Source organism: Dermochelys coriacea, chromosome 5, assembly GCF_009764565.3.
Source record: "Dermochelys coriacea isolate rDerCor1 chromosome 5, rDerCor1.pri.v4, whole genome shotgun sequence".
Taxonomy (NCBI): domain Eukaryota; kingdom Metazoa; phylum Chordata; order Testudines; family Dermochelyidae; genus Dermochelys; species Dermochelys coriacea.
The window spans coordinates 57,283,218-57,298,873 of record NC_050072.1 but is presented as its reverse complement, the minus strand read 5'-3'; positions in this window follow the sequence as shown (position 1 = coordinate 57,298,873).

Sequence of the window (15,656 nt, the reverse complement as noted above, 5' to 3'; positions counted from 1 at the left end):
CCAGCTAATAGTCACTGTTCCAACTCATCTGTTCTACAGGGTTTTTTAAGGATTTATACAGTTTGATAATACAAGTACAATAAATAAGCATATCTCAGGTTGATATCTTCATGACTATGGTTTGTACTGAATGACAGACCATTTCATGAAGCCTATTGCCACTCACTGGCTGACAAGATGGTAAATATTGCTCATGCAGAATACCATGGTGATAGTAGGCAAGTGACAGGGCTGAAAAGCATTAATACAAAGTAGAGTCTGCCTGGTAAATGACCAAAGGGTGATCTTACCCCTGGAATCAACTGTATTGTAAAAAGAACCATCAGCAGAATACATTTGGCTTTACAAGAATCTGAAGTATTTTAGAAAGCAGGGGTCCTGTGTGCAGAGTCTTTCAGGCAAGTTTGAAATCTGAAGTAGCACAGGATAAGAAAAGAAACATTTGTGGTTTTGTATCAAAGCATCGTAAAAGTACAAATAGGAGTAAAACCTAGACCTCCCAGGGAGGATGTTCTCATTAAAGCTACTGTCAACTGACTTGTGCACCAGAGGGTTTCTGTGGCTGAGGCTGTAGGTTTGAAATAAACTATCGCATTCTGCATTTCTGAGAATCCTTGTGAGCAGTAATTCGTAAAACACATATTGCTTTCTTTTTTGGAAAAAAAATAGTCTTGATTGAAGTTTTTTATGAAATTGATATAAAATTCAGGGATTATGTAAGATAAATAAAACACAATGGAGATGATGTTTAGTGCACAGCCAAGTATCCACTTCCAAGCTGCTGCTCTCTAAGTCACCTAACTAACATATCAGTAGTTTCTGATGTTACAAAGGCTCTTTGGGAGGGCGGGCACAGCACAGCCTAGTCATAGAAACATGACTGCCTGTGAAATGCATTGGGAGGTATGAAATAGATACTCTTCAAATAACAAACTTGGCTTTAGACAACATTTGCTAGTTTTGGATATGGGCTTTTAAAAAGTGCACATTTGAAAGAAAAATGATGTATCTAGCTGTTACACTTGAATTGGTGTTCACTAAAGACATACTGGTCTGAATTCATCCCTGCACTGGTGCACAGCTCAGCAAAGAGATGGAAAGGGTGGCTTATATTCCCCTTGTCCTGTAGTTGCTGGGTACCAGTTCAGCCTCTTGTATTACTTAGGAGCTGCATACATGGCTGTTTTGAGTTGCGCCCAGTTGCCCAAAGTCTATATGAACCCTGTGGCAGCTAAGGAATAGCTGAGGTGCACAAACCATCCTGACCCCACACCCACCCTCCCACTCACAGTGGGCCCCCTCCCACCAAAATGCCCCAGTATGCCATCTCCTTCCCCACACCAACCACACACACACACACACACACACACACAGTGGGTGCTGACAGGAAAGTGCAGCATTGGCAATGCTGGTTCTGCATCTAGGGGGAAGGGCCTTCTGCACTGTGTATTTTTCCTCTGGGGGGCCCATGCCCTGTGAAGGAAAGGGGGCCACAGGGCAACTATGATTTGGGGCCCCAGTGGGAATATCTCTGAAATATGATTGTATTTGAAATTCAGGCAGGTGAAAGATGGAAAGAGGAAAAACAGGCAAAATGAACAATTTCAACACTGGGCTAAATTTGGTCTGAAATGAATAATTGATGCCTTCTTGTGCCCTCTATTAGAGTTACAACTACAAATAACTGAGTGAACCTTTCAGAACAAACCCCACAACAGGCAAATCTCACCAGTTTTCATGTTCATAGGAACCTAAACTCATCCAGGTTTACTGAAATGTTTGTCAAGTTTATAAATCCTTTGAGCCAATTCAATTTCCAGTTTGGACTGGAAACTCGGAACAAAATTCAGGGCCCCAGTTGGTGTTTGGAGCATAGACAACCTGCAGTATTGGGGCTGGGGTTCTGAACCCACAAAAAGAATTTGTGAAACCATCTGTGAAGTGAAATGGCAGAGTTTCACCTGGCTTTAATTACAGCCCAATGCTATATAGTTCAGGCATATTAACCCAAATGGAATTAAACGTTTCCCCCTTGAAACTGGAAACTAGCTCTGTTTCCAAGAGCTAGTATCCCCATTAGTGCACTGTTTGGGTCACTAGACCCAGGGGGACAGATCTTCATATAAAGGGAAACCTTCATATGTAGATCTTCTCCCTTCATGCACCAAGGTGGCTCAGCTGCCTCCACTTTGCCCCAGCTCTGTACACTGCGGAGACTTGTCTACATAGATTAGGATCCATGCTGGAGGAGGGGTAGAGCCTGGGCAGGCCCAGGAAAAGAGTGGGCAGGATGGAAACTCAGACCCAGAGGATGTGAATCATCATTCCTTTCCACTATAGCTATCCGCATTCACACCCTGTGGAAATTAGTCAACGTAACAAGGTATGTTGGCCCCCTAAGGGCAGACTCAGGTTCAGTACTATCTGTTACTGCCTGGGCCTAGAACCAGGGCATCTTGTAATTTTCAAAGGGACTGATGGGAACAGTAGGCTCAGGGCCACGCCTGATGGGAAGAGATAAGCAAGTTATAATAATGTCCCTGCCCTCAGAAAGGGGAATAGCCCTTGTTGTCAGCAGGGCAGGGGTCTCTGTGTTGGTCTCACTCTCCATTGAGGAGTCTGGAGAACCAATCCAGAACTGTGAAGGGGGGTCTATGATAGAGGGAGGGCTTCCCTTTGGCACTCAGGTGTCACTTAAAGGTTATATAGTCATTCAAAAGAAATGAACCCCTGCAACCAAGAAGAGAACATTGCACAGATGTTCAATGATGAGAGATGAAAGTCCTAGAGAGGATGCAGGAAGACAAAGGACTATATGAATCTCAATATCTGAGAAGATTATCTAGACCCTAGAGAGGCTGTAGCCTAGGGAGAGTGATGGAGTGGTGAGGTATTTGGTTTGGACTTTTGTTACTCTAGAAGGGAGTTGAAATTTCAATGTATGCGAAGTGGCACCTGGTGAAGAGAGGGTAAGCTACTTAGAATAACGCAGACTAGATGTGTACTGTCTTTTCTGTGAATTCCCCTTTGTATGTCACAGGGGCAATTATAGGTGGGGGATGAGTCTCTGCCAGCAAGCCAATGAGAGGCCCACCAGAGGGCAGTGTCAGTATGGAGGAGTTGGCTGTCACGGTGGATGTCCTTGGCCGCCTGGTGTTTTCAGAGCTTCTACAGACAGGGGTGAAAGGGTTGGGGGTGAATCTTCCCCTCCTGATGGGACAATGTAGTAAAACGTCCTTGGGGGAATCCTTATGGAGATTTCCTTTCACAAAGCTTTCTCTTCCCATGTGTTTTTTCCAAAGCAGGCCAAGAGGAAATTCATTTAACAATTTGCATAGAATAATTAGTCTGTCTCCTGTCATTACCCCCAAGACTCAATAAATGGCTATTTCATTATGGACCATAAAGAGCTTTGTTTGCAACTACCCAGAATTTTGTTTATGATTCAATGTTACTTTAAGAAGGAAGAGAAATATGTTTTTGAAAGGAAAGCTCAAATTTCTAAGGAGGGAAAACTGTTCATTTTAATATTTCTTTAATGAAACAGCAAAACATGGTAACAGCAACTGGGACCTATGTCAATTGGATTAAAAAAAATCTTTTTCAGAACAAAATGGCTGCAGTAAATCAGCTAATAAAATCTGCATATATAGTTTCAGGCAGTTATATCTTTTTGAACACGTTAATTGACTTGCTCTAAGGAGGAGATGAACCTGATTTGTTTTTCTCTGCCCCCAAATCTGGACAGTAATTTCTCTGATACCATGTGTGTAATGATCCATGATAAGACTTCACTGCCTTCAGCTACTCCACACACCATGGCTTTCAGTCAACAACAAAGGCAGAATGAAGGATCTTCTTTCTGCTAGAGTCAAGTTTAGCCATGGAGATCCATATATTCATGTCCCAGTCTTGCTTATGGTAATTCTCTGTACCTACGTATGAAAACACTGACCTCAAAACCATTACAACCAGTTTAGAACTCAACAGCCCGTCTGCTTATCAACACAGACTGCTGAGACTACATCACCAAAGTGTCCTGTTCTCCTCACTGGCACTCTGTCAAATTCAGTTTTTCAGCCTTCATCCCCATGGGGCTGGCTCAAGTAACTTGAGGGGCTGCCTCACACTGTGTGGTCATGACCCTCCATGACTGTTACATTCTACTTTACCATGCAACTGTCAACCTCAAGAGTGAAACTTTTATTTGAAGGAGACACCACTTTCTCAGCAACCTGCCTACAAATTTAGAGTTCCATCCTGGAAGAGATCAGGATGGTCACAAATCTTAGAACCTTTGGAGCAAAATATAAACCCCACTTGTTGATGTAGCTACAATAACACCAGTAGAAAGCACCATCAGCAACAGAAAGATTCAGTCTCTGCTCACTAAAGATGAGGGATGGAGAGACAAATATTTTGGTTGAATACTCCATAGTTCTGGGAGAGGCTCACTGAAGGCCATATAACAACTTAATCAATAGATTTAAAATGCTGTGGTGAAGGGAGGAGGAGAGACAAACAGACTCTTATCAGTTGAAATAAAGACTACTCTCCATGCAAGGCTCTAGTAATATCTTCTTAGATCCTCCCTGGAGCAACCACTGTAGGGGAACACGATCATACACACATGAAGAGGTCTAATATTCTCTATTCTAGGCCTAAACAAACTCTAGTCAGTATGTTACACAAGAAATACTGAAAAATACAGGTTTTTTGTACTGTGGCTGTCTAACTTGGAACACGCTGGTTAGAGGAAATGGGAAGTTTACCTTAGGAGTGAAATTTTAAATGTCTACTTCAGTGAGTGGTCCTGAAAAAATGCATGAATGCCCAGTATATACAAAAGATCCTGCCTCTGTGTTTGAGAACTGGATAACTATAAGACAGATACTCATGAGTTTTACTGGTATAATGGGTGCATTCACATTTATGCAGCTGCACACATCTGACCAAGTTCTGAAAACTGGATGATCAATGATATGGAAGTCAATGATATGATTACAGTTTCCCCTGTCTGATAAATTTTGTACAGGTAGTATGGAAAGAGCTGATTTTTCTAACACAAAGGGCGCCTACACCCAAAATTGTAGTGAAATAACAATGACTGTTGTAATTCACATTGGTGCAAGTCTGTGTGAACACTCTTATTCTGAAAACTTGTATTTACAAACTTGAACTGAAGCACACAAACTGAAATTCAGTGCAAGTTTGTGTGTAGGCCAATCCTAAAGCTTATTAAAGCTCTCTGCTGTAGAATACTGATAACTCTCTTATGCTTTGTGTGGACATGAGGCAGGTATCTTATCCTGAAGGTGTCTGTCTGTCATGAAAGCTTATATTTTAGACATTTAAGAGATGAATAAAATAACAATTGCAACAAAAGTATGGGCTACAGCAAAATTGTTTTTATACTCACTTTTTTAAGGTGAGGGACACATTTATTCTGCAGATCCTCCTAAAACATTTATTTGCCTGGTAGCCTGGTAAATACTCATTTTCCAAGAGTGAAAGGGTAAGTATAACATGTCATGGTTTGGTATACCAGTAGCCCTGGTACAGTTTTCAGATTTCATACCATTTTAAAAATCAGTAAGTATTGTCTCCTTTTTATACTTTCTTTTCCTGTCTCATTAAATCATCTCACCAACAGCTACCATACCTATGGACACTGAGCCACTTGTTCCCTGGGCTTGAATGAAGTATGGGAACAAAATACTGTTAGCTCTACAAAATCAGTATCTCTACATGCATGTTTCTGCCTTTATGTAAATTCCAGATTATGCCCACTTTATGTAGAATTATCTTCTATCCAATCCAGATTGTGCCATATGGGATTCCTGTGCATAACTAGGAGGGACAAATGCCTGTAGGAATCAATCTAATGAAGGGTAGATACATGCAGTGCTGCCTATCAGTAGCCTTTCCCAGGAGATAAATATATCCAGTTGTGGATTTAAGATTTTACAGTGAAGCTGCAGGGTTTGAGACTGAACGTAGGTGGGTGAGATTTTGTAGGTACACCCTGAAAATGTGCAAATATATGCAATAAGCATATTTTATTATCAAATTTGGGTACCAAGTTTTCTATAGTGTAATTTTAATTTTTTCCCTTTTTTCTCCCCACTTTCCCTTCCATCAGTATCCTTTTTCCTCCTAGTATAATGGTGTGTGTATCCCTTTTAGTTTCCTTTTTCTGCTATCTGTTTCTCCTTAGTCTGATTTTTCGTATAAACTTAGATCTTTCTAAAAACGTTAATTCTGTAGTTTCTGCTTTCATTTTTCTTTCAACACAATTTTTTCTTTTCTGTATATTTGTTCTTTCTTCCTTTAACTTCTCCCATCTCTGTTAACTCTTCCTTCCTTCCTTCCTTTCCTTCAGCCCTGTATTTCTTCTTTTCTCACCCACTTTCTTTCCCCTCCTCCTCCTCCTCCTCCTTCCCCTGTTCTCTTTCAGTCTCATCTTTCCCAGGCCCTCTCTCTCTACCCTCCATTTTCATAATTTCTCATTCTCCCATATTCTTGCTAAATAGCTCCTCCTACCCCACATTTTCACCATCTCCAATTGTTCTTATTTATCTTTGATTACGTCTTCCTCTACCCATCTCTATCCTTTTCCTCTTTTTCTCCTCTGATGGCTCTCATTTTCTCCCTTTTCCCATTTTCCCATTCCCTCTCTTCCTCCATGCAAATTCCTCATCATGGGGGCATAGCTGGTCTTAAGCCTGGTTTACATCACCCAGTTAAGTCAACTCAAGGCAGCTTACATCAATTTAGCTATGGATGTACCTTTGTTAAATTTTGCTCCCATAAATGTGACTGTCTTACTCTGTCAAACTAATAGCACCACCTCCCTGAGTGGTATAGAGTCATGGATGATGTAGATAGTTTAATGCAGTGTCAGTGTGGACACTGTTACTTACATCAACTGTTACTGGCCGCCAGGAGCTGTCCCAAAATACCTCACACTGACCTCTGCATTGATACATGCACCACCGACACAAGGAGTGCAGTATGTACATGTACAAGGGATGTAACAACTTTGGCAACATAACTGTATGCCAGCGTAACTTAGTTCAACATAACTTTGTACTGTAGACATAGGCTTAGTGTTTCTGGATGGACCGGTAGCAAACATTTTTTGCCAACCCATCAAAAGGCAATCAACTCCTAACCATCATGACTGCACTATGGGCAAAAAGCCAGCCTGTTACAGAGATGAATGCTTTGGAGATGCTCCCACTCTTTGTGTGAGGTTCTTGAGGTGCTACCCCCAACTCTGCAGATTCATGCTGCACTAGGGGAACTCAGCATCTTGTGCTGGTTCTTCTGTAGATTTACCAACGTTATTTAACATTTTGCAAGCAATCATTGTTCAAATGAGTGAAGAGGATGTGGAGAGCATTAGACCTCCAATCTCTGGAGAATTGTGCATACTCTACAGAGTTTGTATATGTATATAGTACTTTACAAACATTAATTAATAGTCACAACCAGCCTGGCAGCGATGGAGAATTATTGGAGGCTCTAGCCTGATTTAACTCTTTCTCCCTAACTCTCCAGTTGGAGTTCTCTCTTCAACTCCAAGTGATATAACATTCTTCCTTTCACCTTTCTGGGGAAAACACTCTCACCACTATTACCTACATGCTTTAATGGGATTACATGGTTGTAAAGCATAACAGAATCTGGCCCAGAGTTCTTCTCCTCCCTTGTGGTGTTGTCCTGCTGCTTATTCTTTGCTTTTCATCATGCTGTTTTTTATTGGTCCCCTCACCATACTTCCCAGCCACTTTGTAGTGTCCATCCCTCACTACTCCATTGATATGCTCTCTCCAAAATGTGAGCAGTGAGCAGCTCTTCAGAGATCATGAATCCAGTAAGTTTAACTTCCTGCCTGGGCTCAGAATGAAACAGAGCATTGGGGAACAACCCCAAGCAAAACACACCCCGTCCCTCCAAAAAAAACCCACCAAAACGAAACACTGTTGGTATTTTATATCAATAGGGCCTATTCCAAGGCTATTGATTGATAAAATGTTACTAAGGATATATTTTCACAAATATATTGACATCTCCCACAATGCACCAAAATAGTTAGGATGGACTAGGCAGGAAGGTATTTTAAGGGCAGCTTAAATAGTTCTTTCCCTATGGAGAGCTAGCAGAAACCCCATGTATAGCCCCTGGCAAGCTACAGATCACCCCCAATATCATCAGTTTCCCATGTGATAACTTTTGTCAGCACACTGTCACTTCCTATACTGATATTTTCTTTACTTCTGTTACCAAATAATTATTTCAATATCTTGCATGACAATTTCATGAAATGTGGTTTGTGAACATATGCAGTAGTGTACCACATCCCTACAGATTTTCATCTGTGAGATCTGATTGTCAGCTTGTATGAGTGACATAAACTAATCTGGAATGACACAGAAGCGTGAGTGAGTAAAGACCAAGTTTTTTTTTCATTATATGAATAAAATTGGCCTAAATCTCAAGTTAACTTTCCAGCTCTCTAAGTTCCTTAGGCTCTCACAGTCTGTGCAGGCTTGCAAATGCTTATAGTGAGCTTTCCAAAGAAATGTCGTAATCCTGTCGTTATCACTTCCATTATCAAGCCCCATACCTTTCCTCAGTTACAGTTTGTCCACTCACTTATCCACCAGGGATTTTGGTAATAAAGTAGATTGCTGTCTAGCTCTATCTTCATGAAACTAAAATCTATAATGAAGAATGCTGCATGCTCTTCCATGTTCATTTTGACATCAGCATTGGGTAGCTACAGAATTTAAATTAAATTTAAAAAAATAGCATAGTAAAACTGCAGCAATTTGTTTTCTTGCCATGATTCCCACATGCTACCTTAAATCTTTCTACTCCACACACCTAAACATGCAGTATAAATTGTTTCCATTCTAAGAAGATTTTTCTTGGGAGGCACAGATTTTTATATATATATATATATATATATATATATATAATTAATATGACACACATAATAACTATCAGAACTTAAAGTAGACTTCAGATGATCTGACAACCAGAATACACATTTTTATATCAGAGATAAAACTATAATACAGAGCCCTTCCATAACAAAGCAGTTATAAATTACAGTATGAAGAATAAGTGACCTCATTAAGATGATTTGGCATGGGAATAAGGGACCATTTGGTAGTCGTCTCTTAAATATAAGTGGTTGGTGATCAGCACTGGTCAAATATCTATTTTTGCAAAATATTTCAAAGCTATTTTCCTTTCAAGATGTTTGAAACAGACCCATTTTCAGAAAGACGTGGATAAACTGGGAAGAGTCCAGAGGAGAGCCACAGAACTAAGAGGTTTAGAAAACAAGATCTATGAGGAAAGGTTGAAAGCATTGGGCACTTTTAGTCCAGAAAAGAGAAGACTGAAGTGAGACATTACAGTCTTCCAATATGAAATGGCTGATATAAAGATGACGGATCAAGATGACGGTTCCTCATTTCCAGAGAGGGCAAGATGAAGTAACTGGCTTACTTTGCAGCAAGGGATATTTAGGTTAGATATTAGGAAAAAAACTTTCTAGCTATAAAGATAGTTAAGACTTAGAACAAGTGACCTAGGGAGGTTCTGGAATCCTCGTCACTGAGATTTTTAAGAATGGGTTAGACAAAAACCTGCCAAGGATGGTTTAGGTGTACTTAATCCCACTTCAGTGCATGGGGGAGGAGGAGGAATGATTTTGAACCAGATGACCTTTTGAAGTCCATTTCAGATCTAGATTTCTATGATTCTATTATTTTAATTTTTTTGTGTTATTTCTCTGGACCGCCCTCCTAATTTTTATTAACTACATCATCAAAACTGAAATTTTGGTAAATGAAAATGTCAATAACCCTTTAGATAACAGCTCCTTTGAATCACTCATTCTTGCAAACTTTAGTTAAGAGAAGGTCTTGTGATAGGCAGTGATATTAACTCAGAGTGAATGAACTACAAATGGTAATGCCTGATTCACCTTATGTCTGACTTTACAAGGATTAGGTGGTGCAGCAGACTCATTTCAAATTTCTCTTCAGAGGTTAGGTGCAGAGAAACACCTTCATGAACTTTTAACCTGTTGATATTTTTCCTGTGTCTGCATGCCTATCCTGGTGAGATCCTGCTCTATACATTTGATGTTCAAGGGGAGCTGGTCAAAAAAACAGTAAAAATGTTGCCAACATTCCTTTTTTTCTTTTGTCTTTTTTTTTAAACTGGTTTATCATAACTGAAATTTTTCAAAATTTGAAACATTTTAATCAGCTCTAGATAAAGTGTCCCTGGGATTTTATTTTGCAAGCACACAAGCCCTTAGACTGTCCACACAACTTTGTTTCTTTGATGCCAATGCACTGGGCAATGCTGTTTCCAACAAGGTCATATCTCAATGGATCTCTGATAGCATTTCACATTGTTATGACCTGGCCTACTAAATACTAGAAAGCCATATCAAGGCTCATTTAAGGCAAGGTTGCTACTTCTGCCTGCCTCAAGATGTTTCCATCACAAAAATCTGAAAAGCAACTACATGAGTCTCTCTCCATAAGTTTGAGGCATTATTATTGCTTCGGTTCAGCCTTTGGGATAGAATCCAGTCTTAAACTCTCTGTGCTCTAGAACTTATTTCCAAGGTAAGGGAGGCAAACTCCCAACCACACAATGTAGTTTTTATTTTCAGTAGCCAATTTCCCCCTCCTATAGCTGTGAGCTTATTCTATAGACTTTGTGTTGCACCTGATATTGAGTTTGAGATCTAGTGGTATCTTTATATGATGGAGAGAAACGAAGAAACCCAAATCTTCTTGTTCACACTGTTGACATTGGCCATGTTGTTGCTGTTCATTATAGCAGTGCTTTCCTTTTGTGTCATTCTTCAAGCTTTTTACTCTCCAGTAGTGAGAATCCTGCATAGATGGAATCTTAAGAGACAAGGAAATTACTTATCTGTAATTCCGCTTCAATAAGCATATTATTTGCAGGGGTCTCAATTACTTCTCTCCTCTTTCTGAGGTGCTTTCCTCTTGCACCCTGTTTTTCATTTTACTCAGTGGCACAGTTTTAGATCTGATGTTGATCATTCTCAATTGGCTTTCTTTCTAGAGGCTTCTCTTAAAATTCAACTGAAGCAACATATTGGAATGTTCAGGGACAGCATTTATCATCCAAATGTGGTGTGTCACAACAGCCAGCAGTGGGCATGGCTCACATCCTACCTTCTCTTCCTTGCCGTTAAGGGTTGTGAAACTTTTAACAGCTAAAGAACTAGAGGAGTTCTGCCACTCTTGTGCTCAGGAGCTAAAATCTGGCCATGAGAATCCTACTAGATGGTATCTTCACAGAAGAAATTCAAATTTAATTTTCCCTTTCCCTGGACCAATCTGAACCTTAAAACAGGCTCTGGTTTGCTTAAAATCAGGGGCTGGACTGAGATTCAGGATGATTGCTATTCATTTTCCCCAATCTTAATAATTTTTCACATTGTTAGGGCTAAATATGGCTCTAATTTTATATCCTGTCCAATCCTTTTGAAATCCAAGGGACTATGTGGATTGTAAGTCAGCTCTGATTTTGGATCCAGTACCTTTTTATATCCTAAAACACAATAACCTGCACAGGAAAACAAAATACTAATAACAACCTCTACAGTAAAACTTCAGCATAGCAAGCTAAAGCAACACCAAGTCTAGATGCATCATTTTTATCCTTGCCTTGACAGCAGTAAGGAATGCCTTCCAATGCCAAAGTATGGCAGGGCTGTAACTCACAAAGAATAACATTTTCAAACCTTGAAAAAAACAGTTTAGATTTGTGTCAACATCAAGTTTTTATTTCTTCACTGAGTTGAGTATTCTCAATTAGATTACCCAACTAGCTTTCCACTGCAATTTATTATAACATACCTTAATGGGACAACAATGAATCAATGCCTGTCATAATTTAGGACCCATAATCCAGTTACATATAGCAGAACCTTATAATTTACAATTGTAATCAAGTGTTACCTCCAAGATTTTCAAAAGATGGGTGCCTAAAGTTAATAGTCTAAGGCCATATTTTGCTGCTAAGTAAGTGACCTAGGGTGAAATCATGGCCCCACTGAAGCCATTGAGAGTTTTGCCATTGACTTCAATGGAACCAAGAGTTCACTCTTCTGCTTCAAAGAGGTAATGGCCCAGCAGCTCCCACTGGCTTCTTTGGGAGCTCTTGGGTGCTCAGCACTATGGAAAATCAGGCCACTTATTCAGATGCTATGGATTCAGAAGCTAACATTATCTTGTGTATTTGAAAATCTTGACCTAGGCCTTTGGTTTGCTTCTCAGCCTGCTGAGTCTTGATCAAAGTTCTGTATCAGTTGATATTTCTATAGTCCTGATCTCAGCCAACCCTTTAATACATCCCTAGTTTTCCTTCTAAACAAATCAGATGTTTCCTGAGGAGCCAAATCCTCCCATCTGGAAGGCATAAGGAGAAATGGGTCCTGATCTTCAAAGGTATTAAGGTGCTTAACTCCATTAAGTATGAGAATTAGGTTCTTGCATACCATTGAGGGTCTGGTCCATAGTTCTTATCTTCCAATAAGCTGAAGACATGTCACTGAATCATTTGGTGACCAATTTGTGATATATCACAGGATGAGTTAGGAGAACATGGAACAAAACTCTACCTAAATAAGTTAAAGCAAAAATAATATCCATCAAACCAAAGTCCCTTCATAGGCCAATTCATATGACCCTCTGTCACAGAGTCCACTCACTGCAGGTGGTACCTTCTCCTGGCTGGTCTTGGGTTTAGCTCTTTCCAGGTCTGAGGCCCTCCTCTGCTTCTCGCTGCATGCCCTGCTGCCACTCTCTCTTTCTCTGTGGCCCCTCTCTCACTCCAAGCACTGCAGCCTCCTCTTCATGACTTGGCCCTCCAGCCAGATCATGATCTATCTTTCCCCATTCCAGGTACCGAAGTCTACATTGGTCTATAGCAGATTTATTATACTAGTACCTGCTAGTGCAATTATAGTTAAGGTTGTGTCAGCTTCTCTTTACTGAACAACAGATTCTAATAGAATTAAAGGGTCAATTATGTGAAAATAGATGAATAATACACTTTATATTTTTGATCTTTTGCATCACAATCCCTCTCAGTTTTCAGGGATTTAGAACTCATTCATAAAAATCCACTCTAGGTTGAAATTTGTCCTAAACCTAAGTATAAGGGTATTCACAATCAATTTAACCATCTTCTACTTGAGTATAAAAACAATTTTTAATAATTGTTTCCATTCATAACTAAGGTCCCATTCCTATATTCAGGGATTTTACTCCTGCACATCACTGTAATATCAAAGCTCCTGAAAAGAAGTGATCTACATAGGTCTCAGTCCCATTAATTTCAATATCATTCTGAGTATAAGGCCAGCAGATCAAGGGACGTGATCATTCCCCTCTATTCGGCATTGGTGAGGCCTCATCTGGAGTACTGTGTCCAGTTTTGGGCCCCACACTACAAGAAGGATGTGGACAAATTGGAAAATGTCCAGCAGAGGGCAACAAAAATGATTAGGGGACTGGAACACATGACTTATGAGGAGAGGCTGAAGGAAATGGGATTGTTTAGTCTGCGGAAGAGAAGAATGAGAGGGGATTTGATAGCTGCTTTCAACTACCTGAAAGGGGGTTCCAAAGAAGATGGATCTAGACTGTTCTCAGTGTTACTAGATGACTGAACAAGGAGTAATGGTCTCAAGTTTCAGTGGGGGAAGTTTAGGTTAGATATTAGGAAAAAAACTTTTTCACTAGGAGGGTGGTGAAGCACTGGAATGGGTTACTTAGAGAGGTGGTGGAATCTTCTTCCTTAGAGGTTTTTAAGGTCAGGCTTGACAAGCCCTGGCTGGGATGATTTAGTTGGAGATTGGTCCTGCTTTGAGCAGGGGGTTGGACTAGATGACCTCCTGTGGTCCCTTTGAACCCTGATATTCTTTGATTCATTGTTGGGTTCTTAGATCAGCACAGTATCTGTTATGAGTTTCTCTAGAAGGGTTAATGTCAGCATGCCAGCCATCATTTTAAGCAGGCTTTCACTGATTGGTATGTTGGTGCCACAATCTTGCCAAATTTTAAAAAAACAGCCTTTAAAACTGAACCCAGAATTTTGCACCAGCAATTATTTGCACTCATAATGCTGCAAGTGCAATCAATTATGAATGCAAATAATAGAATGTAGAATGAATTACCTAATTATTCCTGCTAATGAAGGAGATGTCTTCATTCCATTATTTGTCATTTGCAAAATTGCAGGCAACAATAATTGTAGATACACAATTGCAGGTGCAACTTCTGAGGCTGGGTTGAGGTATATTTGAAGTGTGTGTGTGTGTGTGTGTGGCTGGGTGTTTGGGTGTTTGTGAGAGATCACTTATAAAGAGTTTATAATCACTATGTTACCAATCTACAAATACAAGCCTCTGAACTGTTTTGTATTTTCTTGCCTTATTTCTTTTGATCATATTCAGAAATCAATATACATAGTATAAAAGAGTCAGCAAGACGGACTCCTTAATATACCAGGCACAACTAAAATAAGCATGTATACAAATGGATAATGCAGAGGTTGTAAGGGCTTTATTTACTAGCTCTTGAGATTTAAAAAGGGGCTAAATACTGCTTCCTCTTACTTTAAATTGAACAGTTGACTGACTCATTTTGCTTAACGTAATTTCACAATCCCAAATTATTTTACTTTGTGGAGCATAGCCTGCTTACTCTATCCATATGAGTTAATCCTACTGACGTAAATGAGCAGGATTTGTCCCTATGTCTTTTCAATCAGGCAATAGTAAATGTCAATTGTCCTAGGGAAAAATATAGACTAATTAGAATGCTAATCTTTAGTAAACATTTAAGTACTTGCATGAAAATTAAATATTCTTAGGTTGCCAATTTATGGCTATGTGCCCAGACATCATGAAAAATACAACTAATATTAACTACATCATCATCGGGGGTCTAATAGTACATCTTACATTAAACTGCTCTAGGTTGGGATATCAGCCCATCATGTTGAGTGCCAACTTGGCATACCATATGCTTGACAGCCTCCAAGTAAAAGATAAGGATTATAAGCACTTTCAGGAGATTATTTAAAGACTTCAGGTTTGTAGTAACCAAATTGCGATTTGAGCTACAATTCTTTCATGTGATTGCCTGTATAAATAGCCTGAATTTGGAAGAACCACATGGTCTTTTCTGGACAAGCCTGCAAAGCTTTCAAGTTACCAAGGTTGGGATTGGATCTCTCAGGGGAGCTGGTGGTGAAGTACAGTGTTCTACTTTTATTGGTTATATTGCAGCCAAATCCACAGTGATTTATAATTGTTTTCCTCCCATGGCTTTTCACAGACAGTAGCTACATTTATCTACCTAAGGTACTTATATGTGCCCATAACCATAGGATCTGAGCACTTCACAAACTTTAATGTATTTATCCTCATAACACCCCTGTGAGGTTGGGTGTTCTGTTATCCCCATTTTACAGATGGGGAACTGAGGCACAGAGAGTCCAAGGTCTTGTCTGCATGGTGTGGGGTGTGATTTGTAAAGCTCACTAATGGTTGCTTTCTGACTGTGCTGTGTAAA